Source organism: Engraulis encrasicolus, chromosome 3 (genome assembly GCF_034702125.1).
Source record: "Engraulis encrasicolus isolate BLACKSEA-1 chromosome 3, IST_EnEncr_1.0, whole genome shotgun sequence".
Taxonomy (NCBI): Eukaryota; Metazoa; Chordata; class Actinopteri; order Clupeiformes; family Engraulidae; genus Engraulis; species Engraulis encrasicolus.
In genome coordinates, this window is record NC_085859.1 from 41,974,926 (window position 1) to 42,002,663 (window position 27,738).

A 27,738-nucleotide genomic window follows, 5' to 3' on the forward strand; every position below is an offset into this window, starting at 1 on the left:
TTTTCTGTAATGGAAAATTGAAGTAGTTTCTTTCTGGCAGTGATGGACACCACAAATTCTTGCCCTTCACCTAGCACTAATAAAATGCCTTCATCAGTTCAGGTCTCACACGTTTAGAAGGGCGCCTCGATTTTCATTTGCTGTTGTCAGGATACATTTGGATGAGATTCAAGGCACTTGTAGTTACATTGTTGTCCACCAGAGGGACTTTGAGGAATGTGTGTGAGGCGAGCAGTGCCACAGGTACATACGTAAGTGATGCTTGGAGAATCTCCCAGTTGGGAGAATTAAAGTAAATAAAGTTATGTGAAGGTACTTGTGCTGACATGGAGATTAGTTGCTTTTGACCAAGAGGCATTAATTAATTACTCTATGGAAGTTTTTACTTCCAAGTCAAAGTGAACATTACGGGCATTGCCTTCCTTGATTCTGTGAGTAAAAAGGTGGAAAGTGCTGAGTGCCTTGAGTGTCTGGATGATAGAGTTACCTGCCAAACCTTTAGAAAATACAACTATTAGCAATTACATCCCTCTCTCTTCATGTCTGACTGGAGCTGAATCTTTGATTCGCTGCCATTTTTTGTAAAAACTCTTGGCAAGAACAACCCCACCCCACCAAAAAAAAAAAACGACAATGCAATGCCAACAGCATTAAATCCAGGGTTGGACTGACCATCTGGCATAGCGGGCATTTCCCGGTGGGCCCCGCACCCTCGTGGGCCCCTATTTTCAGAAATGTTAAAAAAATAAAAAATAAAACAAAAATCAGTTCTGTGCCACTAATTTTAAAAAATCCAAAAGTGCGAGGGCCCTATTTCTCCCCTATAGTCCAGCCATGATTAAATCCTTGATGTTGACTTGGTAGGGTTAATACAGCAGGACATGAAGGCGGGAATGCAGTCTTTGCAGTCGTCTAGTCTATATATATTTGCCCCTTATCTGCCTACGCAACTGAATCCTCTTTTCTGATTGGCTGATGGGGTTGCAACTAATTCCCTATAACCTGTCAGGCGTCAAACGTGCGACTAAGTTAGGCGAAATGCCGTTACTAATTCTAAACGTGGGGTCTAAACCTAGCGTGGGGTATCTCTCTCTCTTTCGCGCTCTCTCTCTCTCTCTCTCTTTTACGCACGTGTAATGTATGTGTCGATTCAGCATGTAGAAATGCTTTGCAAGTTTTTGTTTTTAAACTTCCATCCCGCCGTGGTAGGGCCAAAGGAAAATTAAATAATCACAGCGTCGGCAGGCAACCAAACGACGATTCTAGGCGCGTCAAGTTGGACGCCCGCACAGTTCCTACAACTTTATAGACAATAATAGATTAAAAAAGTACCCCACCATAACGGCAGATAAGCGGGATAACGTCCTTCGAGGTTGACCGGTTATAGAAATTAATGGCTTTTCGGGGCAACTTTGTCTCCGAGCTGCATGCGTTGCCAAAGTTCGGAGCCGCCACCTCGCCATTCATTTCGTATAACCGGTCACCTGGTCGGCCGTTATCCCTTACTTAAGTGCAAGACTGGTGGTGCAGAGGCATGTTATAGGGCACTCAAGCATGTAACTGTATTTCTGGGCCAGGCAGGCCGGCGCGTGTTGAAAGGGGGCAATATCACCACGGGACAATGAAATTCTAGGGTGTTTCGTCCGGAGGTGGTATTACGTGCCTACGTCTCATAGCGATGCGCGTGTTGCAGATGACATTTGATTGGTCGCCATGACAACCGTCCCTACCGTCCCTAATCTTAACCCTAAACCTAACCCTAACCTTAAACCTAAACCTAACCCTACATCGCTTGTTTAAAATAGCCTGAAACTAGTGGGTCCCAGTGCAGTGCTCACTGCAGTTCGGCAACGAGGGCGCGCATCACTAGTGACATAGGCACGTCCGGACGAAATAGTTTTTGTGAGTCCCATATCACCACACAGCATTCAGATCAAGCTGCATTGGTAGTATAGTACACATATGCTTACTAGTCCTCGTTTTCTTTAATGCACTGCTACACCGCCGACCTGGGTTCGATTCCGGCCTGGGTCCTTTGCCGACCCTTCCCCGTCTCTCTCTCTCCCCTCTCGCTTCCTGTCGATGTCTTAACACACATCATATGTGAGTGTGTGAAAGCCCAACTGTGAAAATCATACAACACATCACCCACAAGTGCACACTGCACACAACAAAATTGCATTTATGCCTCACTCGTGCAAGGGGGCAGCCCCCAATGTCGCCCTAAAGGGAGCAGCGTATAGCGGGACGGTACCATGGAGGGGTACCCCAGTCATGGAGGAGGATGGTCTTTGGCCAACAAATCTGACACCCTAACCGCTAACCTTGTGTGTGTGAGTGTGTGTGTGCATGTGTGTTAGTGTGATTTGACAGTTCAACACTTTTATCACGTCATCACACTTCTATTGTCATTTCATGCTTCACGTGTCACAGCTTTGCATTGGGCACACACACGTGCGCACGCAGGCATACACACAAGCACACACAGTCACGCCGTCACAAACACAGTCATGCACACGTGCACATGCAGTCACACACAGTCACGCACACACGCACACACACACATACGCACACACACACACAGTACTGACAGAAAGATAGACATCAGATGTCGTCACACTTTCGCTTGTCCTTCGTGCCATTCAATTCACCTAGTGTGGTTGCTGTGTCCTGTGCCCTCTGTCCTCTCCCAGTAGCACATAGTACATGTCAAGAGTGTAAACTCAACACTAAATTTTATTTCAATTTATTAGGCACCATGTGCACTAAAAACATAAATGTTGCCATTCCATTCATTGCTTCTGCATACTCTAGTTGGACAGTTGTTGTAGGATATTTAGCCAATGGTGTTGTCATTCAAGTGCAGAGAAATCCTGAGATTTCATTTAAGTGTAGAGAAGCACTGTCCATTCCACCGGGAAACTTTAACCGCAGAGATACACCAGCGGCGATCTGAGCGAGTCGAGCGACGGAAGTAATTGACTTTGTATTGAGTCGAGAGACTAAAGAGATTCTGGAGACTAGAGCGATTTGGGCGACGAGCGCGACAATTTGAAGTTGAAATCTTTTCAACTTTTTATGATGCGGTTCAGCGACAAGCCGCGACAGCCAATGACTGTATAGAGGTCAGTGACCACAGCCAATGGGAATTACTTGAATGCTTTGCCTTCTGCCTGTACGGACATACTCTTGTCTCCTCAATCGCTCGTATCGCTTGCTGCTACACTTTGTCGCTTGAATCGCGTCGCCGCTGGTGTATCTCTGCGGTAATACAACGTTTCGGTCATGGGTTTTGGCCTGCTTTAAAAATATCCCATTTAGGGGGTTAAAATGCACTTGTTACAATGGAGTTGTTATTTTTATGTTGTGTTTACACCTAAACAGGAGAACAAAATGGAACGTGGAAACAGCACCTCAGTGTTGAATTAGCACTGCAAAAAATGTACTGTGTATAGTGACAGCATATCGACCTGCACTGTACAGCTGCAACACATTCCATAGCCCTGTGATAGACTGCCACACGCCACAAGCGGCAATCCATAAGGACTCACATTTCCCACCCAGTGCCCGCTGACATCCCTTAACATTCCCGGTCATCTGAGGTGACAACACACACGTACACAGACACGCACACACACACAAATTCAGATATGACACACACACACCCCACAACCACCCACCCACCCACCCACACACACACACACACACACACGCACGCACACACACACACACACACAAATACAGATATATCACACACACACAGAGTTTCAGATATGCAGTGACAAAAGGGCATACATCTTGCGTCAGTATCGTTGTCGTCGTTCCAAAATAATAACCTCCGCACCAGTACCAGGCGTAGGCCCGAGACATGCCCCATAGAACAGTAACGCTATACCGGGGGCTCAGTCACACACAAATATTATTCCAAAGGACCAGCGCTCCGGACGAAAGTCGAGGAGGGTGAACGGCAGTGATATATGGCACTTACAGCACCAACAACGCAATGACGAGTTGGCTCACAGGGATCATACATTACTGTACTTGTTAACTGGATCATGTTGAAATAACACTGTAGCGTAAATCATCATCAGCTGTTGAGACTGACATCGCAGCTTGTAATGGCAAGACACACACACACACATGCGTGCAAACGCACACACACACACACTGCCAGATCGAGACAGAAAGGGAGTCTTGTTGTTACACGTGTATGTGTGTGTGTGTGTGTGTGTGTGTGTGTGTGTGTATGAGAGAGAGAGAGAGAGAGAGAGTGAGTGAGAGCAACAGAGAGAAAGAAAGAAAGAAAGACAGACAGACAGAGACAGAGAGATAGTTCCAGAGAAGTGGCAAAGGATTACAGATAAGGCCATTCATTGTCTTTTCCATTTCCCTTTCCAAGTGTAAATAATTAAGATCATATTTCTGAAATACGTATGCAGCAGTGGAAAGTGCTGATTCTGAATGCCAACCTCAAGCGATGTGTATTCCCACACCCATACCCACACCCATCTGTGTGTGCATACACACACACACATACACACACACGCACGGACAAATGGCTGCACGCACGCACAGACACACACATACAGAAAGACACGCATATACACACACACACGCGCGCACGCACATTCCCACTGCACTGACTCAGATAAACCTCAAATAAAACAGGTGTAGGGAGAAAAAGAAAAGAAAACAGAAACCTTTCTTTTCTTTACCACCCCCTGTACTATGAGGCGTAGATGACTCAGGCCACCACTGCCCCAATGACTCACCTCCCTCGCTTTTGGGAATAATCTGGGAATGCCACCATGACTTCTCCTGGAAATGATATGGGAATCTCTTTTTTTCCCCATTACATTACAATACAGTTTGCTGAAACTATTATCAACACATGACGTACCGTTATTTGCAGGGTATTGGTTACAATCCACAGGTATTATAAGAGTCATTCTACAACCCGGCTGCGCTTTTAGGTCCGTGGCCTTTATTTGCATCCAATGATGTTTTGAACATTAGCACACATTTATCTGTCATATAATACAACCAGGGGTCTAAATTAACACCCGCCAAATGCGCGTGAAATTTCATTTTGGCTAGTGGAGAAAATTATCAACACGCCAATTTGGCTGGTAGCGCCTGACTGGAATATATGAACGCCGAAACCGCTGCTTCTATAATGAACACAATGACGGCAAGATTTCCTACATTACCCATGGACACCTGACATGATGTAGCCTACAGCCATTGGTTAGTCATTTAATCACAGTAAGGTAGCCTTATGCCTATTGGCTGCCTGCTTCACCACACGCACCAGAGCCACTGCTTGTTTGAAGAGCAGAGAGATTCTGAAAGCGGCTCGCGCTGAATTCAGTTTCAATAATATGACTAGCGTGGGTTACTTCTGTTTAGTAGGTTTTGTACGGGTGATAAAGAATGCCGTGGTAGTTACGGCAAGGTTCTGTGTAGGTGAATGCTAGTAATGGTAACAGAGACGTTCAAATGGAGTGGTGGTGGAGCGAATCCGAGAAGGACAGATGAGGAGATCTGTGCCTGTCAGTTTATGAGCGTAGCTGTCAGTCAGAAGTCGTCTGACATTTTCTTAGTCCTGGCACAATTGAATATAGTTGCTGATTCGGAGGCCCACACCATCGGAAAAGGAGGGCAGACCTTGCATGGACGAGCGAGTTCGTGAAAAAAAAAACTACAGACGCTATGGGAGTACAAAGAAAGCGGACATTTCCATGACATGGCGAAATTGCTACTTGTCATTTTGTTGCGCATGGTATGAGCTGAGTTCCTGGAGGAAATTAAGGTGTCTAGCAGGCTACTACTGATCATAAACACATAAGACATCATACACTTTATTGCACAGTGTTTCTCAACTGGTGGGTCGCGGAGGGGTCATGGGTGGGTCGCGGAGCCTTGGTGTAAAAAAAAAAAACATAATTCTATAAAATAAAGTAAAGAAATCCAACTTTTCCTTCAACAATTTACAACTTTTATTTTGATAGGCTAGTGAACTCCATGTCATCTGTCGTCATAGATACAATCTGAATGTTTATGCGAGATACATAGCGTGCATCCAGTCATTCGAGTCTTGGTTACATTTTGAGAATTGCATTGAATTGACTTGAATGCTTAAAAAATTGGGTCGCTACTGAATGAGAGTGGAAAATGGTGGGTCCCAAGACTGTTCCAGTTGAGAACCACTGGTCTAGTGTGTTTGCGCGCATGCGCGTGTGTTCGTGTTCTCTCCATCTCTTCTCCTCCGCTCCCCTTCTGTGCATGGTCCATGGTATTTGGCTGTGTGTTGAAGGCATGCTGTGTTTGTGTGAGGTTTAGGTTTCTACTGTAGTATGTGAGGTTTGAGTGAGGGTGTGTGGGGATGTGACGGTTTGTGGTGATGGCTGTGTTAAGTGTTAAGTTAGTTCTTTTAAAGATGGCCTCTCAACGTCATTTAATTAATATTGCCGTGTTCCCCATTGTTATTGAATGTGTTACGCGTTGGTCCTGTTTTAAAAAACGTTCTGGTTGCTTTGTTTCAAGACGTTTTTGCAAGCTGGCAAGGTGGCTTGTGGAGAAACGAGAGAGTGTTCCGTGTTTCTCGTGGAAATGCGTCTCTGATTGGCTCACTCCTGCTCTCGAAGAAACGCGTCTCTGATTGGCTCAGTCCTCCAGTTCTTGGAGAGAATGTAATGGGAAACAGAGTCGCCACTTCCCCGGGTGGTACTGCACTATAGGGGCGCCAGCGGAGGCGTGCAGGCTCCATTCAGGGCTGTGCTCTTTCGACAGCGACCCCTAGGCGAGCTGCAGGCACGGAGCAACCAGAGTGAGCTGGCTTTATGTATGAGGCTTTGTGCTGTGTGTGTACCTGAGAGTAGCAACCAGCTGATAGCTAAGCTAAGCTATGTTTCGGGCCACCAGACGTTGCTTGTTTTGAAAACAAGCAGAAAAAAATTACTCGACATGTTTTTAGATAAATAGGTCGATATAAACCTTTGTGGGCAACGCCTTCTTTCGACGTGACGAAACACAGAAAGGCTTTCGTGATTCGCTCGTTTCTCTGCATTATTTATGTAAATTGGGAAACACCGGGAAACACAGCCAGGAGAGTTGACGCACCGCTATGAGAGCCTTGCAAGTGAGTTTAACTTGGGGTGACCGTCCGATCTTCGAAAGGAGTGAGTAAAACTGAGTTTTATCGAAAGTTGGCCTTTAAAGGTCTGGCATGTGGTGTGATTCACTGTTTTCAGTGTGAGGGAAAAACTAATGAAATGGATTGAGTAAGAAAAAATAAACAGAAGTTAAAGAATATTTTTGAAGTTTAAAGGCCTTATAGTATGTATATTCTTTATGTGTGTTGTGGAAATAGTTGAATAAAATAATAATAAAAAAACATAACACATAGTTTATTTCGTCGAGATAAAAAAAATGGCTAGTTGAACTTCTATTTGGCTGGTAAGAAAAAATGTATACCAGCCAAATTGGCTGGTGGTGGAAAAAGTTAATTTAGAGCCCTGAATACAACAGTCAAGACATAACATTATTTCCCTCAGCAAGAATGAATATTTAATACTGGTTTTGGGCGTTTTCATGCCGTCCTGTTTTCCAAATGTCAGATTCAGTCTTCATATTAGCATGTAAAGAAACTTGTTTTGCCCAAGACGATTGCAAATGTTGATTCACAGTAATCATCACAACATGACAAAACTGTCAGAAAGACCATTGTGCTTTCCATCATACATGAAATTTGCCATTTTGTGTGTGTGTCCACGAAAGCTGTGTTAACCATGTCGCGGTCTGAAACCCCCTCCATAAATCAGTAAGGGTTTGGTCTTAGGCAGGATATGGGAAGACTTGATGTTAAATTTTGAGCTCCATTATTCAATCCATTATTTTTCATGTTCTCATAGCGGGAACATTGCCTGTCAACTGTGTTATCAACATATTCATAAGAATCTGAATTAGAAATCACATGTAGAAATACACAGATAAAGCATACAAATACATGCCGTGATTAAGGTTGTGGTGGAACTTCTGAGGTCCTCAGTTAGCGCAACACCATAAAAATGTCTGAAATGTCAAGCCGTGTTACCGTCAATGGTGTTACAATTAGCTATGACAGTTGAGGAGGAGTATGTTTTTGCCAATTTATCTCCATATTGACAGACAAACAAACAAAATAATTTGTGTTCTAGGGAGATGGGTTTGTCTGCTCTGTTTTTTCTCCGAAAAAAGTGCCAACTTGTTCCCCTGCACTGTTGACCGTAACACAGTTGAGTAACACGATTGACTGTTTTGAAAGTGTTTTTGTGCCATTGATCCCTTATGTGTTGGAAAAACCCTTTGAACAGACACTAGGGATTATCTCTGGAGAGGGAAGTCTTGTGAGGAGGGTGACTAAATTCTAGAGCTGATATAAAACCCGGATGATCCGTTTGGAGAGCCGGATCGAGACCTCATCCGGACAGACCGGAAGGCTGTCATACATTGATCCGCCAAAGGCGGGTCAGACGGCATTTCATTAATATGTCAACAAAATGGCAGTTACAGCGCGAGAATTATGAATCCGAAATATATATCCCTCTTTAGTTGACTACAACAGCCATTCTCTAATCTCTCTAGTATGTTGTTCAGTCACGAACACTCACTGAGTAAAACGGAACCAACTCCTGCCTCTTCATTGATCGAGCCCGTTTAATCCGTCCTGCCTGTTGTGGCCAATTGAGTCGCAGATCCCCACTCCCATATGTGTGTGCTTCTGACTCTGTTGAGGTCTACATTTCTAAATGTTAACAGTGCTCTACCAACGCTTTTACATCTCAGTCTGTAGGCTACTCTTAGGGAAATTATAGTCTACAGACGTGACTCTACTATCACTCACTGCATTACAGCGTACAGGGTTTAAAGCCACTGCTGTCACTCTCCTCGCCCGAGTCAACAGCAGCGCCCTCGGCGACTCGGTGAGAGAGACGAATCCAAACTGAGTTGTTAGTCGCAGCGAATCCCCTATGGATGCTTAAAGCTGGGCTTACACTGTGCGACTTTTGCCCCGATTTTGCCCCGATTTGGCACTAGCACGACTTTTTGGGAGTCGGGACGATTTATTGCTCAATCACAGGTCAATCGCGAGTCTTGCATCGTGTAGTGTACATGGGGTAACGAGAAGCGATTTCGCCTCACGATAGTGCAATCGCGGGGTCGCAAGAAAATCAAAACGGTTTGATATCCAGGTCGTGGGTCGTGCGTAAATCGCACAGTTAAAGCAGTGCTACGACCCGATTTGACACTTCACATGCACAAATGAATAGGGCCGTGCGATTTGCTGTAGAGCGCGACCTCATCTCCACCTCAGGTGCGCATGTTCCCTCCTCTGCAGATCGGGGAAACATGCCTGTCACGTCGTACAGTGGGAGCATTTGGCCTGCATCCATCCGACTGTTGGCTCGTATAGTGTGAGGACGTGAGTCGTGAGATGTGAACTTTTAAATAGTGAAATTCCATTGTGCAGTGTGAGCAGAAGCTTAATACCCACGCGAAAATATCGCACAGTGTATGCCTGGCTTAAGTTTCAACGCTTAAGTTTCGTTTTTGCCACGAGTGTGCGAGTCGCAAGGCAACTCGGCAGCGGAAGCGAGTGGTCATCTGCTGCTCGCCTCCTGTCTGTCCCTACTCAACTAGACTTCTGCTCCCAAATATTTGACTTTTAGTCTTCTTAAATACAAACACACATATTACTTATTGCAAAATCAGGAACATGCCGTTTCAATGCTGCCAAAGGCTCTTCGAGTCGTGGTCGCATGTTTCGTGAGGAGACCCAGGTGGCTCAGATCGCAGCATGAGTTTCGGAACTGTGACGACTCAATTAGTGAGTTTTGTTGAACAAGCTGTCTTACTCTTTGATTTATCAACGTGAATTGATAAATGGGACAACAAAGGCGGGGCACATTGAAACGTTGAAAAATACATTACTATTATTTATTTTAAATAAGTGATCGAAGTGATCCGAGTGATCCGTCTAATCCGGATACCCTCCTTGGAATGATCCAATCAACCCGGACGCCCCAAAGATTCGAGTTAAGTACCTCTACTAAATTCAAATCAGACGTTACAGGGATTCATAATGAAAATGTGTCAGTCTGTATCACAGTGAATCATAAAATCCTACTTATGAAGCTCAACAATCACATTTTCTATATCAGTTGCACAGATTAATGACAACATTATTGTTAAGGGACATAAGCACTTTCAAACGTATGTTGTTTCAACAAAAAGGGGTTCCACGCGCTTCTGTTTTTACATCTGGTGCATCAACGGGAGGGAGGCAGGTAATCTTGAATGAAGAGAAGACACCGGAGCAGCTCAGATGGGATGCTTTTTCTTTTTAATTCAAGTGCACAACATGTTAGGGACTAACGTTTCGATGGCAAGCCATCTTCATCAGAGTCCATGTTGTTTCAACTCTGTAGTATTTTATATATGTTTGAAATGACACAGTATTTGTCCATAACACTGTTGACAAAATAATCAAGCAAATGCACGCTTTCCTTAGAGTATTTATCAAACTATTTAAGATTAAGCTTGGCAATTTGTTTGTTTGGAAACTTAAATATACACTATGGAAACATCTAGGTCATTTATTTGAAAAAAAAAATACTGATAATTGACATTTTGCGTTTGCCAAAAGCGCACTGGAAACGTAGAATGACCCCTAAATCTCTTTGAATCTCTTTCCCTCACTCCATCTTCGGAATAATCTTGGAATCATTTTCCCTCAGTCTTTCTTCTGGTCAATGATCTCTTCCCTTCTCCACCCTCTTTCTCGAAAATAACCAGAGAATTTCTGCAGGGAATACTTTCTCTCTACCATCCGTCCTGGGAATAACCTGGGAATCCCTCTCTCTCTCTCTCTCTCTCTCACTCACTGCCATATCTCAGAAATCATGAATGCCTTCACAGCCACCTCATAGGACCTCTCATTTATCAGTCCTCTGGCAGGACTTGACGCAGAGCCTCTGCTCTAACATTAGTGTCACCTAACTGTCATTACTGTTACGGCTATAGCAATGTTGCAATGATGTAACTGAGTTGAAAGCCCTACGTCAGGCCCATCTGCACAAAGAGGCTACAGGCATTTATTTCTATTTTATTGTATTATGTTGTACTGGACTCTACTCTTCACCACTTTAATTCAATCCCAGAGGAAGCTCTGTGATATTTGGGTTGCTGAAGCAGCAACAGCGAAGGGCCCATAGCGGCCATGTTGTAAGGAATCCTCCACACCTCACTATCTGGTGTGCAGGGCCGCTGATAAGGTTTTGGAGACCCTAAGCATAACACGTTTTTAGTAAATCTCAATGTAGGAGGCCCCAAAGTGGTTGTGTGCTCGGGAACAATAGGAAAAGTTTGGAGGGCTACAGCGTTTTTGGTTGGTAGTCCGAAGGTGCTCTTTGGTCAAAAAATGAAGCAAAAGAAACGAGGTATCCAAGGCACTCTTCCCAAAAAAAGTTAAAATAGCTTTATTAAATGGCTAAATCATAGGAGAAAAGTTAAAAACGCCAAGATGTTTCGGCTAAGGAGTGGCCTTCATCAGGGCAGAGTCAATACAGGTTGTGTGCTTTGCTTACTCTGCTTATAGTGTGTCACAGGAAAGGGCTGCGTTCAGAGTGAGAAGTAGAGTGTCACAGATGTTACATTACATGACATTACATTGCATTTGACAGACACTTTTTCACCAAAGCAACTTACTACAATAGAGGACATAATCATAGCCTACACCACTTGCAGATGCAAAGTGCACAGGAAATATACAGAACAATAAGTGCAGATGCCAAGTAGGGAGATGTGGAAGATGAATTTGTGATTTTGTTTAGAGCAGTGCCAAACAAACGTTTTGATGTTATACACATCTTCATCAGAGTCAAAATGACACATTACACCCACATGAGTTCAGCTCTGCTCGTGATAAAGGAGAATCAAAGTCCAGCATTTTCTCCTGCTGACTAATCAGGTGAGCAAATAAAAGTCTTCTCCTTTACTTCGTCTTTTACTTAACAGCTTTTCAAAATTGCCCTCGTAAATATTGCCAGCTCATTGTTCCTTAATGAAAACCCATGGGATCGTTTTTTCTTTTTGTTTGGTCGCACACATCTAAGCAACCACAACGCTTCTGGTTAGTTTGATCTTCCTGCCAAAGGGTCACTGATGTTGCTGTGTGTTTTTGTGCTGAAGGTGTAGCTGTTGTTGCAGGGAGTATTCTGCTAAAGGTGTAGTAGGCTAGCTGATCCTTTGGTCTCAAAAATCAGATGAACTCAGCGGGTTAATGAACAACAGCGAGTCCGCAACATTGTTATCATGTACCATTTACTTTTTATTTACTCTTTTTGTGAATAGAAAGAAAAAATGTCAGTACACTTAAATCCTCTTTGTGTTCTTTATAATCAGCCAAGCTTTTGGTCTGCTGACCTTCCCCAGAGCTCCTTTTGGGGACTCGTTTTGTACAAATACATGGACACCATACGAGAAGAAAGATCAGGAAGCGCGCTCAACACCTTGTCTTCTTATATTTTACACTGGGTGCTTAACTTCATCTATGAATGAACTCAAATCTCAAAAGAAAGTGAATAAAGAAGCACTCATCAGATTTCTTTTTTCATTTTTAATCGCCGGCGATTAAAAATGAAAAAAGAAATCTGATGAGTGCTTCTTTATTCACTTTCTTTTTTCAACATACGAGAAGGCCATCACTATTACAGCTTGTAACTTCACAGCACACTTACATAAACAGCACCAAACACACTAAACAACCAAATATTTTTTGCAAAAGTACAATATTAGTCAAACATTTTATCACAGACAGTTAGAGTTTGAGATGTGAATGACATGAGCTGATGCCACTATGGCCTGTCTTAGTCACAAATTGGATATAATGCGCTCAACTCTCACATGTGACTGGAGCTAAATCCCAATGTGAATTCTTAGTCACAGCCAAGGTAGTGTCCTACCACATGGGAATATGATGCAGAAGACACAGACTACACAGAGTGGAGTGCATGGAGAGGAGAGGAGAGGAGAGGAGATGAGAGGAGAGGAGAGGTGGGGAGAGGAGAGGAGAGGAGAGGAGAAGAGAGTGGTGGAGAGTGGAGAGGAGAGTAGTATGGTGGAGAGGAGAGGAGAGAAAATGGAATAGAGAGAGTGGTGGGGATAGGAGAGGAGAGGAATAGAGCGGAGACAAGAGAGGAGAGCGAATGAGAGGAGGAGAGGAAATTGAAGGAGTGGTGGGGTGAGGAGAGGAGATAAGTGGAGAGGAGAGGAGAGGAGAGTCGTAGAGTGGAGAGATGTAGAGAGAAGAGGAGAGCCGCTGGCGTGATTCAGCATCCCCCCTGAGGAGTGATAGTCAGCAGCCTTATGGTTCATGTAACACTACAGCTGACACACTTGGGGAGAGAGAGAGAGAGAGAGAGAGAGAGAGAGAGAGAGAGAGAGAGAGAGAGAGAGAGAGAGAAAGAGAAAGAGAAAGAGAGAGAGAGAGAGGCCCCATTCAGCTTTCATCATGAACGATCTACAAGTCAAAGCGTCTCATGCACAACTGAGCATGTAAAGTTTGACAAGACGGAGAGAGAAGTTGAAGAGGTTTGTTGGTTTGTCACGTCTGTTTCGTAAGTCTTATTGTATTTGGGGAGTAGGGGCAGCATTGAGGCTCATGAGATTTGAGAGGTTTTTTTTTAAAATAGCCTAAATATCTTGGTATATTAGAGCTTAATAAACACATTGTAAAATGTAAGGCGAGGGTCTTAGCTTTTACATTAAATACAAATTTTGTTCATGTTTTTATGTGCTTCAAAGGCTGAGATGTTTAGGCTTTTATAGGCTGATAGCACCTTTTCCAAAAAATGGCTTAGGTGTTTAACTGGTGTTCTTGCTGATATTGTTGGCATCAATTAGCCTGGCGACGGCATCCTATGTACTCCAAAGATTTTGGCCCCGCACATCGTCTGGCAAAAACCTCCAGCTCGGTTCTCTCAGCGTTTAGCTAATCAGCAAACAGTTGAGAGTGGTGACGCAGCACTCACCCGTTACTGATTGGTTAAGGTATACAGGTTTTAATTTGAATTCGGAACGCCAATGAATTTAAAGGGCAGAGTAGATCTGACCATCTCCCACCCTCCAAGGAGACAGATTCCTCTTGGCTTTTGCCAGACTGTTTGACAGAGTCAACAGTCGGCTTTTCGCCCAGGCTAGGCATCAATAGGTTAAACTAGGTATTACCATGCACCAAGCATATCCATGCCCAGGGTCAGATTAATGCACAGGCTATACGGCTGCCTAGGGGCCCCCACCTACCTAGGGGCCCCCGATCGGACGAAGAGGGGGAAAAGTGGGTGGCATTTAGTACATTTAGTCTATAGATAATGTTCCTCAGGTAAAACAAAACAAAACGAGGGTCTGATGGTGTGATCAATTTTAACGAAAGGGGAGGGCGTTTCTGAGGCTAGATTACATCGAAACATATGCGAACAAGGTAGGCTACTTTATAATGCTTTTTTCTAATAAATGGGCCAAACATTTTTGGATGACCCTCCCCTAGTAAGCTTAAAAAAAACTTTGATGACCCTCCCAGCAGCAATGCAAAAAAAATGTCACAACCCTCCCCTATTTTCTTATGGTGACCCCGTAAATAAATAACGAACAGTCCCCTAGTCCTTCAGACAAACTCGGGCCGTTCCTGCGATGGTTTTGTAGGAAAGGGTCAAGACCTTGTGCTTGATCCGGGCGGCGATCGGTAGCCACCAGTGCAACTCGATGAATGGAGGAGTAACATCTTGCAGGAGCCACAGAGGGCAAGTGCTTTCCCTAAACTTATCTGTCGCTGAAATATACTTGTCATGCTTGTCAGTGGCAGCCCATTGTTTCATGATGCGACGCAACTCTACCACTGTCAACATTGCGCCATGGCAATATCCTGGTGCATGTTGTTGTTTGGCGAGCAGATGCGGCCTATGCTACATATGTAGCATGCAAAATATTACAGGGGCTCTGGGCTTCCTGCTTCCAGACAGCTGTTACACTCAATGCCCTGAATGATCTCAATACTACTCCCACAGAATCTCAAGATGAAAAAAAAAAACCCAAAGCCAAATGTCACAGTAAACTGATTTAAAACTAAAATGTAAATGGAAAGACAATTAGATGACACCTCTATTAGGGAAAATAGGGGACAGGGTGGAGTGAGATGATTTAAAACTTGATGGGTAGTATATTTGGTCTATGGGGCCCCAGGTTCGAGTCCGGCCTGGGTCATTTCATAGTTCTGCTCCATCTCTCTCTCCCCACTTACTTTCCAGTCACATCTTCGCTGTCCTTTCATTATAAAGGCACAGAAAGCCCCCAAAATATAAAAAATGTTATTAAAAAATATTTGAAAAATATGCTGGTGCATGAGGTTGTTGGGGAGCAGATGGACCAATGCCGCATATGTAGCATGCAAAATATGACAGGGCTCTGTAACTGGGCGAATACACCAGCTGCGACGAGATTCAAGCGACAGAGAATCGCTTCTGTGCAGCAAGAGTGATATGAGCGATTGAAGCGAGTAGAGTAAGTCCGTTTCAAGCAGAACGTAAGCATTCCAACATTCCCATTGGCTGTGGTCACTGACCTCTATACAGTCAATCGCTGTGGCGTCTTGTCGCCGTACCGCGTCATAGCCCATTTGCATAATATTGCCAGGAGTTCAACTACAAACTGTCGCTCTCATCGCGTGAATCGCCTCTAGTCTCCAGAATACAAAGTCAATTACTTCCGTCGCTGTCCTCGCTCATGTTGCGGCTGGTGTATTTGTGCGATAACTCCTGTTTAGAGGTATTGACCTCAATAGACAGGTCATCAGCTGGGAAAATTAGGCCTTTCGTCCTACCGCACTTTTCTCTGTGGATTACTGACCAGAAGGCCTATTGGAAGAAATTGAAACATGGGGTCACGTCAATTTTTGCTCAGAATTCAATATGGCCGCCATTTTCCAAAATGTCTTGTATTCATGCATTATTACATTGTACTATAAGGTGATATTCATGAATGATTAACTACTTTCAGCACTATTCTGTCCTATTTTCTTACATACATGTTTACAAAGGTTGACTAAACTAAAACAAATGAAAATAAAGTTGGCCACCTTGCAATATCCAAAGGAAAGTGCTGAAAATAATGATTGAAATGTACATACAGACTCTATGGCTGGGAAAAGTAGGTCTATTGTTCTGTCAGGGTTTTCACAGTGGATTACAGACCAGAAGGCCTATTGAAAAAGATTCACCAGCTGGTTGCCATCTCAAATGTGCTCCAAAATTCAAAATGTTCTCTGTTTTTCAGAATGGCAGACTTTCATACATAATTATCAATAAAGACAACCTATTTTCAGTGAAATTCTGTCCTATCTCCTATCTACAGACGTGAGTACAAAGGTTGGCAACAGAATGATGTAAATATATATCTTGCCCCTTTGAAATATCCTAAGGATTCCTATCCTGTTGTCAGAAAATGATTGATTTACACATACACAGTTGACTGCTGAAAAAAGGCTATTGACCTGCCAAACTTTTCACATTAGATTACTGACCAAAAGTTTTTCAGGCCTACATTTTTTTGCATAAAGCAAGGGTGAGTGTGCGTGCGTGTGTGCCTGCGCGTATCCCCCGCTCATCTTTCCCCTGCTCTACAGTGTCTTTCCCACACACACTATTCTGGCTCCCCCACCCCCTCACTCATCTCCCCCCACACACTATTCTGCCTCCCCCACACACTATTCTGCCCCCCAACCCCCTCACTCATCCCCCCATGCTACTCTACCCCCCACTATTCTGCCCCCCACGCTCACCCCCCACTCATTCTCCCCCCACCCCCCCACAAAATACTCGCCCACCCCCCATCCAATGTGAAAAGTTTGGCAGGTCCCCCCCCCCGACTCAACCCCCACCCCCCCCCACCCCCACCCCCCCGACTCAACTTACCCCCCCCCACACACACTATTCTGCCCCCCTGAACCCCTCACACTACCCCCCCACCACCTCACTCATCCCCACACACACTATTCTGCCCCCCCACCCCCTAATTCAACCCGACTCATTCCCCCCCCACCCCCACTCTGCCCCCCTTCCCCTGCTCACCCTCTCATTCACATCATCCCCCCCCCCCCCACACACACACACACCCGGTCTACTGTGTCTATGTCAATGTAGGTAAAGAAGCACTGACGCATGCACATACACACACACACACACACACACACACACACACACACACACACACACACACACAGACACAGACACAGACACACACACACACACACACACACACACACACACACACACACACACACACACACACACACACACACACACACACACAGTTTGGCAGGACAATATGCCTTTTTTCAGCAATCCACTGTGTTTGTGAAATTCAATCATTTGACAACATTCCTTTGGATATTTCAAAGTGGCAAGATATATACATATTCATGCCTTTTTCTAGACAACCTTTATACTCACGTCTGTAAGGAGATAGGACAATTTAAATAAGGTAATCTTTACTGATAATTATGGCCTTACAGTATTGAGAAACATGTGTGAAAGTCTGCCATTCTGAAAAAGAGAGAACATTTTGAATTTTGGAGGACATAGATGGCCCCAAGTTTTAATCTTTTTCAATAGGCCTTCTGGTCTGTAATCCACAGTGGAAACCCTGACAGGACAATAGGCCTAATTTTCCCAGCCATAGACTCTCTATGTGCATTTCAATCATTATTCCTTTGGATATTGCAAGGTGGCCAACTTTATTTTCATTTGTTTTAGTTTAGTCAACCTTAGTAAACATGTATGTAAGGAAATAGGACAGAATAGTGCTGAAAGTAGGTAATCTTTCATGAATATCACCATATAGTACAATGTAATAATGCATGAAAACAAGTCTTTTTGGAAAATGGCAGCCATATTGAATTCTGAGCAAAAATTGACGTGGCCCCATGTTTTAATTTCTTCCAATAGGCCTTCTGGTCAGTAATCCACAGAGAAAAGTGCGGTAGGACAAAAGGCCTAATTTTCCCAGCTGATGACCTGTCTACAATGTCTTGAATGGTCTTGACTCATCAGCAACTTATAAGACTTAGAAAAAAAGAAAGCAAAATACAACTGTATTTTAATAATACCGGTACACTGGTTTTAAGATCAAACTGAAATGATCAGTGAAAAATGTGGTGGGGGGAGGGAGTGAGGAAGTGTTTATGGGGTGTATAGGTTTGAGCTGGGCCTGGGTCATCATTTTCCATCCCTTTCCCCATCTCTATCCATCACCCCACACGTACTTTCCAGTCACATATGACATATTCACTATGCTATTGTAATAAAGGACAGCCCCCCCCCCCCCCCAAAAAAGTAATAAATAAAGAAATAAATAAAAATGATCCTAGTTAAAGGTGCACTTTGAAATATTTTTTGCAGTTTATTTCCAGAATTCATGCTGCCCATTACTTTTTTCACAAATACTTACGACTGAAATTCTAAGTATTCATTATGACTTTAATACATGAAAAGGAGGAAAGACATTTTTAGCAGGAAAACATACTGTCCAGCACTTTGGTCATGCTAGTAAATATCAGTTTATTACTTAGTGAATATTGCATTTGATTTCAAAAACCAAATTTGGCGGTAGACAGCATAGTTTCACTGAGCAGCATTGTTGCAATACCTACTCTGGCCACCATCCTACACAGTGCACCTTTTAAAATATATATCCTGGTGCATGATGATGTTTGTGGAACAGATGGGGGCTATGCTGCACGTACGTAGCATGCAAAAAAAATATGACCAAGCTCTCTACTTCCTGCTTATATATTGGAGGCTGCAGTTGCACTCAATGCCCTGTATGATCTCAATACTCCCAAACATCTCAAGACGAAAAAAAGAAAAAGAGAGAAAAAAGCAAAACAATGGAAACATGCTGGCTGATTGTGTTGCAGCAGACATCTCTAGCAGATGAGCAGATGCTCTGCAGGGATGAACTGGGATGAAAATCCAGGCCAGGTATTTATAAGCCAAGGCCAGCCCTCCAGGCATTGAGGGACAACGAGTCATCCTTTAGTCATCTACAGTAAGTTTGGTTACGTTGACCAAAACAGCTGAAAATGAATATTTAAGACTGACTTGGACAGGTCAGCTGTAGCAGCATGAGGACTGATACCACTAAGGGAGGAGCAGGGCAAAATTGTCAACAGTCCCCTGGGCAAATGTCCTGTATGCCTTATGGCCAATCCAGCCATGATGCTGTGCAATGAAGGAATGCTGGCCTTGCATAATGACTGGGAGAAATGCATGATGGGACCCTTACTTGGCTGGTGGAATTGAGTTGCTGCTGCTGCTCATATGCTGTGTGTGTGTGTGTGTGTGTGTGTGTGTGTGTGTGTGTGTGTGTGTGTGTGTGTGTGTGTGTGTGTGTGTGTGTGTGTGTGTGTGTGTGTGTGTGTGTGTGTGTGTGTGTGTGTGTGTGTGTGTGTGTGTGTGTGTGTGCTTGCGTGTGTGTACTGTATGTGTGTGTCTGTTTCTGTGTGTGTGTGTGATTTGCCATGCCTAATTTATAGTCATCAATCAGACAGTTCAAACAAGGCAGCTTGGCTCGGCACAGAACAATGAACTCTCAGTATGTTTCTAATTAAGCAGCGTCACAAACAAATACGAAAACAAACTGATAAACAAACAAACAAATAAATCATTCGTAACGGGCGAAAAATAGGGTAACACTTTATTTTAAGGATACATGTATTAGCACTAATACATACAATGTTAAAGCCTGCATAAGTACTGTAACTTGTAAGGCATATACTAAGGAAACGCTAAGGCCTACTGTACTAGGTCCTTACTAAGGTTAAATTGGTAATTAATCCCTTATTGTGCATGAACAAGACATTTGCGAATACATGCTTTGTACATGCCTTATAAGTTACTTATACAGCCACATTGTATGTATTAGTGCTAATAGATGTATCCCTAAAATAAAGTGTTACCAAAAATAGTATGTCTTTGACTGTGTGTGTGTGTGTGTGTGTGTGTGTGTGTGTGCGCGCACGTGTGTATATACACTATAGGGCTATATCTGCTTTTGTGTGTGTGCGTGCACACATGTGTTTGCAGATGACCATGCATTTCTACAATATTTGCTGTTGTGTGTGGGTGCGTGCATGTGTACATACATATGCACATCTGACCATGCATGTGTAGTGTTTACTGTATATCTGCTTTTGTGTGTGTGTGACGGAGTCTATGAAGAGCATGCGCTTGTGTGTGTGCGTGGCGTGCATGTGCTTGTGTGCGCGTGCATGGCGTGCATGTGCTTGTGTCACCACATATGAGAATTCTTAAACGGTGCCGTTTATAACATTCCAGGCTAGACATGACGGTTTTCTGCCTCCCATGGATGATATTATTAGAAAGCTCAGCGTGCCGTCGCCTTCATTCCTCTTAAATTAAAAAATGCTGGCTAAGTGTGTGTGTGTCTGTGTGTGTGTATGTGTCTGTGTCTGTGTGTGTGACTGGCTGTGTGTGTGTCAGTGTGTGTGTGTGTGTGTGTGTGACTGTGTGTGTGTCTGGCTGTGTGTGTGTGTGTCAGTGTGAGTGGTAGAACATAGGCATGTTATGCAGACGTTTACAAGCATTCAAGATTCATAGTTTTGTTTATGAACATGTTAATCCTCAGATTGCATGAGTGTAACAGATTATTTCATGCATCATGCACCACACTTCTACCACCATCACAGCACTTCTAACACCCCACCCCCCCCTACCCCCACACACACACACACACACACACACACAACCGATATGGATGGGCAAACATTCCAACTTAACAAGCACCATTAGCAACTCTACGCTCGTTACCCTGGTTGTGCATTTCGAATGAAAGTACAAAGTTAACACGCTTTATGAAAAATACCTTCATCTAGTAAACGCTGTTTACTGCAAGTCAATTTCTATAGTTGTAGACATTGGTTAGTCAGTCAATTCACATTGCCATGTGTGTAGTGCACCCCCTTTTGCACAGCTGGTGATTTGAGGGTCGCACATTCTTGACAAAAGGGCCGTACACACACGTCGCTGCTATTTACTAGCTTCTCGCTTGCTCGCCTACTCGCCTCTCTTTCATAGAACGTTCGCTGAAAGTTCCCGCGGCTTTAACTGCCAATGAACAGGCGAGAAGTACCGAACTCTGCCTTCCAATTGGTTACTCGCTCGAAGATAAAATATTTTCAACTCGGGATCTGCCCACATCGCATCGCTTGTACAGTACTCGCCTACTCGCCTGCTAGTCTCGCTGGAACACATTGACATTCTATTGAGTTCATTCGCTGAGCGAGTAACTAGCAGCGACGTGTGTGTACGGCCCTAAACACATGACAACTTTTTTGCCAGACCTTGCTACAGTGATTCTACAAGAAGTCTGTAACCAATATGTGAATTATAAACACATCAAGGCCTAGGCCTACTGTAATTATGCAATTGCTCTCTATGAATAGAGTTTGTTTACTGCACATTCACATGCATGTAATTAAGAAAATATCAAATGCTGTTGCATTATTAATATATACCACATAGTACCTTTTCCATTAGATTCTGAAGCGACTTAAAAGGTAAAGCACATCATGTTGTATTGATATAGTAGAGTAGTACTGGTACTCTGCTCTACTACGGGTATATTGCTACAACATGAGGTGCTTTAACTTTTAATTAGCTTCAGAATCTGATGGAAAAGGGGCAAATGCATTTGAATGTGTGGTTTACAGTTGAATGCGACAGCATTTAATATCACACAATAATGTTACACAAACCATACACAATTGCAGCTTTTGTAGTACATTAGATCAAGGGAAGAAAAAGATGTATTGACCAGCTATGCTGTGAAGTTCATTTGGGGAAGCATGTTATTTGGGCCTATGAAACAGCAGAACCCATAACAGAAACAACAATGATAACATGAAAATATTTGACATACAGCAGACAGGGACACACAAGGCCTATTTTATGTGTCTTTCATTACTCATCCAACTGACATTTTATGTAGTTCATTACCTTCAAGGCTGTACTGGTCGACACAGCATAATTCAGCAATTAAAAAAAATGCATCAAAGGCATTTAAACATTAAAAAAAACACACAGGTTTATATCCGAAATTAAAACTCGTAACAATGATCAATGGAGTAATTATTGTTTTTTGAAGAAATGGATGTGCATGGTCCACGAGAGGAAGTGTTTTATAGATTTTTTTTTTCTGAGTGTGCAATGATCAGCAGTCCGGCTCTGCATATGAATCTTCTGGACATTTCCGCAGCTGTTTCTTATGTCATTCGCTGTTCATGATGTGTTTGTCCTCCGCTGAGAAATGTATGTGCACTAAGGAATTTTATAATTAAGTTGAAATGCCAGAAAAAATAAATTAAAACATTTACAAAAAAAAGAAGGCTAAAAAAAAATGTCACATGGATCCCATATCCTCCAGATTTCGTGAATTTTCAAGCTATTAAAATATAGGCCCAAGACGGAAAAGTCAACAAAGTCCTAACTAAGACACGGCTTTGTCAGTATTGATGCAGATTTGTGTCGCATTTTGGACAAACGTGAACCACATGTTAGCAGCAGATGAGCTCAAGTGTCCCCTGTTTTGTGGGATGATGAGTGAAGATCTCACTGAAACTTTGAGGAAATGTTCAGAGTGTTGAGACTGACTGCAATGAGACTGCATCCAGCAGGGATGCACTGGGGGCAAAAAAAGAGGTTTAAATGGATGCACTCAGAATGCAGCAAATCTCCGCAGAGGAAGCTGTTTGATAGAACATTTGACTATGTTACCCCCTATTTTTGTCCAAGTCTTTCTGCCTTGTTTTTGCGGAGTTTGAAATGTCAAAATTCACCCTATCCCGCAATGGTGGAAAAACCTTTTTAAAAATTCCTGGATGCGGATCATGATCTGGATCACCATCAAAATGTCATTACTTATTCCTTTTGTCATTTCCAACAACTCCCCAAAAATTCATCCAAATCTATGCGTAACTTTTTGAGTTATCCTGCTGACAGACAGAAAGACAAACAAACAGACAGACAAACAAATAGACAGATAGACAAATAGACAGACAGACAGACAGACAAACAAATGAACAGATAAACCAACGCAGCCAAAAACATATCGTCCTTGGCCGAGGTAAAAACTACCCAATAGCATTGACCACTGAAGACTTGGCCTACCAGAAAACACCTTTAATGCCAGAGTACCCGTCCAGACCAGGTGCCACTGACCAGCATGTCTGCAGGGCTGTCGTCAAATGAGTTGGTCTTAACTAAAGAATACAGTATATTGGAAAAGAACTATTACTGGCTGGAAAATGCATTGGCCACGGTGTAGTACGGGTGAGAAGAGAGTCAAATTAACTACCTCTGTCGGTCAGCGTTAATTGTGGGGGATAATTAATGACAGCTGTCAAAAATTCACATGTCCTATAACCTGTTCCACACTCCAGCCCTGGTGGAAGTGGCACTGCATTTCGGCATGCTACCACTACTGACCGTAGAAGAAGAAAGTGACTCCACTCGCGGCCATGCCGTACTATGCACTTATGATGTCCGTAAGCTGTCTTCTCTACAGCGTCTTTGGTCTTAACATTGAAGGGTAACTGGTTTCATTCTTTCATCAGTAGAGGGCATGTTGGTGAGGGCATGGATTAAGCAGGAGTGGCCTTCCGGTTTTGCATCCATGCTGCAGAGCAGGGGCGAGTTTAGGCTATTTTTAGTGGGGCCACGGCCCCACCGTGACTTGGCTCGGCCCCACTAGCTCAGGAGCCTTTTAAAATATTATTTGTGAATTGTATCGGGAATTAATGCAATTGCGCAGTCGCTTTGCCCCTGCGCAATATTCTGCTGCGACTGCCCCGTCTGGCAACCCTGTGTATGAACTTCAAGAAAGGTCTTGTGACGAGTCTGCCACACCTCTTCCGATTGGTTTGCATCTTCATGCAACTGTTTGCCGCCAGAGTTGTGTTCAGTTATGATTTTTGCGAAAGTAGTTTCTGGATTTATCATGCAGCCGAGGCAGAACCCAAATCTGCGCATATTCTTGTGATGAGAAGGTATGATGCACACTACACTACACGCAATAAAGTGGTGTAGGCTACTGTAGTGCTGTGTGCAGACTAGCATTGGTGTCATCATAACTGACATAATTTTGTAAGCTGGTATGGTAAAAAAGTGTTGCGATGAAAGGCCATTAAAATCGTCCATTATTAGGTTGTGGATATCCGTGAAACATGCTTAACATAGGTAGCAGTGGCTAAGATTTTGTCAGGTGGTGCCTTGCGACGCACAGCCTACTTTCACTTTCGCCAGTGTTATGGGGCTCTCTGTTGACCACTTCATGCAAGGTGAGTCAGTCAGAATCACTAAAGCTTGAGGTAGCAAGATAACGGAAAGGGGAGTCAAATACAGATGGAATACAATGCGTAATCAACCTAGGCCTGAGGTAACCATGCCGTTTCTTTGCAAATGTATCAGAAAAAAAAAATCAGAGTACAAATGATGAGGACATAGTGCTAAATAGGGGTTGTTACTACTAATAGCCTACGCCATCATCAGGACAGTCAACATTATATATCTGCCTGGCAGCGTTTAGAAGTTGTGACTGGAGGGAATGAAACATGCTTCAGCCTTGGAATGGCGAACAGCAGGCAAATCTCTGCTGAAATTAGGCCTATATTACGGCGAGTCACCATTACATTGATAGTCGAGGTTCGCCCATATGCAGGGGAGGTTTATGTTTTGGTGATGCTGTAATTGTGATGTGAGAATGCGGGCTATCCAACTTCTCACTTAGCCTACTGATTTTGATGATTGGGAACTGTGTGAAGTTTATTGTTAGACAGCTGCTGCTTATAAACTCCACACTGAATAGCGGTTAGCGTTAGCGATTGCTAAGCACTTTTATTTGTAACTTTAACTTACAGTTGGGATAGTATCGTGCTGTACTGTATGCAGAATTTGCATTAGTGACATTATGTTTGATTGCTTTGTGAACACATCCTGTAAAATTGCGTCTTTGGTTGTAGCAAGTTAGCTAAACATGCCAGGTTACGAGACAACTAGCTCATTTATAATATATACGGAGTGAGACAGAGAGAAGAGGGGGCTTTTGATCCTGCTGCTGCGTGTGTGGGAGTGAGTGGGTGGGTGAGCGAGAGAGAGAGGGGCGCTTCTGATTGGATCAGCTCGAGTTTCAGATTAACCCCTGAAGTGCTGGGGAACAGCAAGTAGTGGCTCCTGTAATATTGAGTTGGGGTTTTGGTTAAAATGTACCAGCAGTGAAAACAAGAAAATGAGTGAGAAATAATTCACTGCACATTCACTAACAGTCCATATCACATTTGAATTAAAAGTAACTTACTATGATGTGATGTGTGTTATCCAAATAGATATCCACTCATGTTTTTGTATTTAGTGTCATTTTAACAAAATGATTTGGATGGGATTATTAAAAAAATGCTACTGTTTCAGTGCAGAGTAGACTATTATGACCGTGTTATAACTTATTGAGATTGGTGTGATTTGTACCAGGAGCTGGAAAGATATTGCATTACAGGACATAGAAAGGTTTTTTTTTTTTTTTTTTAAGTACCGAAAAGTACCGAAATACATATTGATACCGATACCAGTACCAAAATATTGGTATCGTGACAACACTAACTCTGTATAATACTTCCTATAGGCCTACTGTATTATAATATTTCCCTCTCTCTTTTTCTTTCCTCTCAATCACATAAGAACTATGACAACCATTAGGGTGTGTATATGACACACAGTAGGCTACCAATCACAAGGATTACCTATGTAGGTAGCCTAATGTAAGTTAGATTTCGTGGGGGGAAATGTAATGTCATGTCTTGTGGGTAGTCCTTCATTGAGTGAACTGTTATTTAAAATTGAAAGCCTTTTGAAAACGAAATCTCAAATCTGAAATAGAAATGGAACGCTTGCTCTGTCAGGTACCTCTGTCAGGTACCACTGTCAGCACCAGGGGCCAGGCCCCCCTAAAGATCAAAAGCTAAAATCGCCCCTGCTGCAGATTTCCCGCAAAGCATCCAGCCCCACATTGTTTCATCTAGGGGCACGATCACTGCATGCCAAGAAATGTAGTGTCAGTGCTAGTTCTGGCCAGGCAAAAGCAGTCAAGAGTTTGCCGTTTCTGATGGCCTCAGGCGCTCTAGATGATCAGATTCAAATTTTTTGGCGTTCAAAATTGTTGGCGTTTTAATGCCCCCCAATGGCAACTGAGTACGCTCCCCCACAGCTGTGCCCTTCTCAACACCTCCCTGGGGGACTGTAGAGTCCCTGTTGAACTGCATTAAACACACAACACACAAACACACAACCTCCTCGAACACATTCAGGTAGGTGGTGCGGGCTTACTGTAAGAACGGTATTCAATTCCGAACGCTTTCTCTAGAACAACTCTACGTGGTTTACTCGAATCCGCGCTTCTCGTGGAATTCCGATTATCCCATTATGGAGTAAAGGCTGCATAAATTATGGCAATTTGAAGGCCACAAACATGAGTAAACACAGTCGCCCACACAAAGAAGGGGTGCGAGCTAAAAATAGACCCTCTTCAGGAACAAGGAGGCGAGGGGGTTTAGTCATAGCTCCAGCATGTGTTCCGCTTCCCAGATGGTGATAAAGTGAGGTTGATCACTTCTCTCTGTTATTTCAGAGGCCAGACTCTTGACATGATGTGTATGTGTGTGTACTCTACTTCACTTAAAAAAAAAAAACACTTTGCATCTGCACTTGTTGTTGTGTATATTTCCTGTGCACTATGTATCTGCTAGTGCTGTTGGCTAGGATTATGTCCTCAATTGTAAGTTGCTTTGGTTAAAAATCGTCTGCTAAATGCAATGTAATGTAATGTTTCCTCTGTTGCCTGGCTGGCCTCTGTCCTCTTTGGGCTGGGAGATGGATTAATGAGATGCATGTACTGTACTGTGCCGGAGTTACCGCTACGAATTTGATAGTGTTTGATTATGTTAGTTCATTAAACTATTAAGTGCAATCAAGCCCCCTGCTCCTTTAGAGACAAATAATGTCATTAAACAATGTACTGTCATTAAACGATCCTCTCGTGCAGTGCAGCGTCTTTAAAAATTGAGAATGAGGCTAAGAGAAGGGACATCAGAATATAAAGAATAATAATAAAATAATTATAATAATAGAAATTAGAATAGAGAATGAGGTTCAAAGAAAAGATCTCACAGCTCTGATCACTGTTGATTGTTGCACATAAACCGCACAGACACGAGAGGCATCAGTAGGTCAAAATGAGCTGAAATAACTGAAATAAGTTCCAGTCGAGTGTTATGTTTGTAAATATGTGATAAATAAAGCACACTGACACATGGCATGTGAAGTTAACTCATCGTGTTTACTTCCAGTACTCAAACTCCTTAAATCCCGGGCAAAACCCAAGCAATAGAACACACAACATAATCCAGGCACAATTCAATCCTGTCAGCACAGTCGAATTAACTGGACATAACATTCACAACATAACACAGATATAATACAATGCTGTCAGCACAGTCGAACTAATTGGACATAACATTCACAACACTAACATGTTCAGCTAAAATGGGCCGATGGGTTTTTTGACATTTGTAGGTATTTA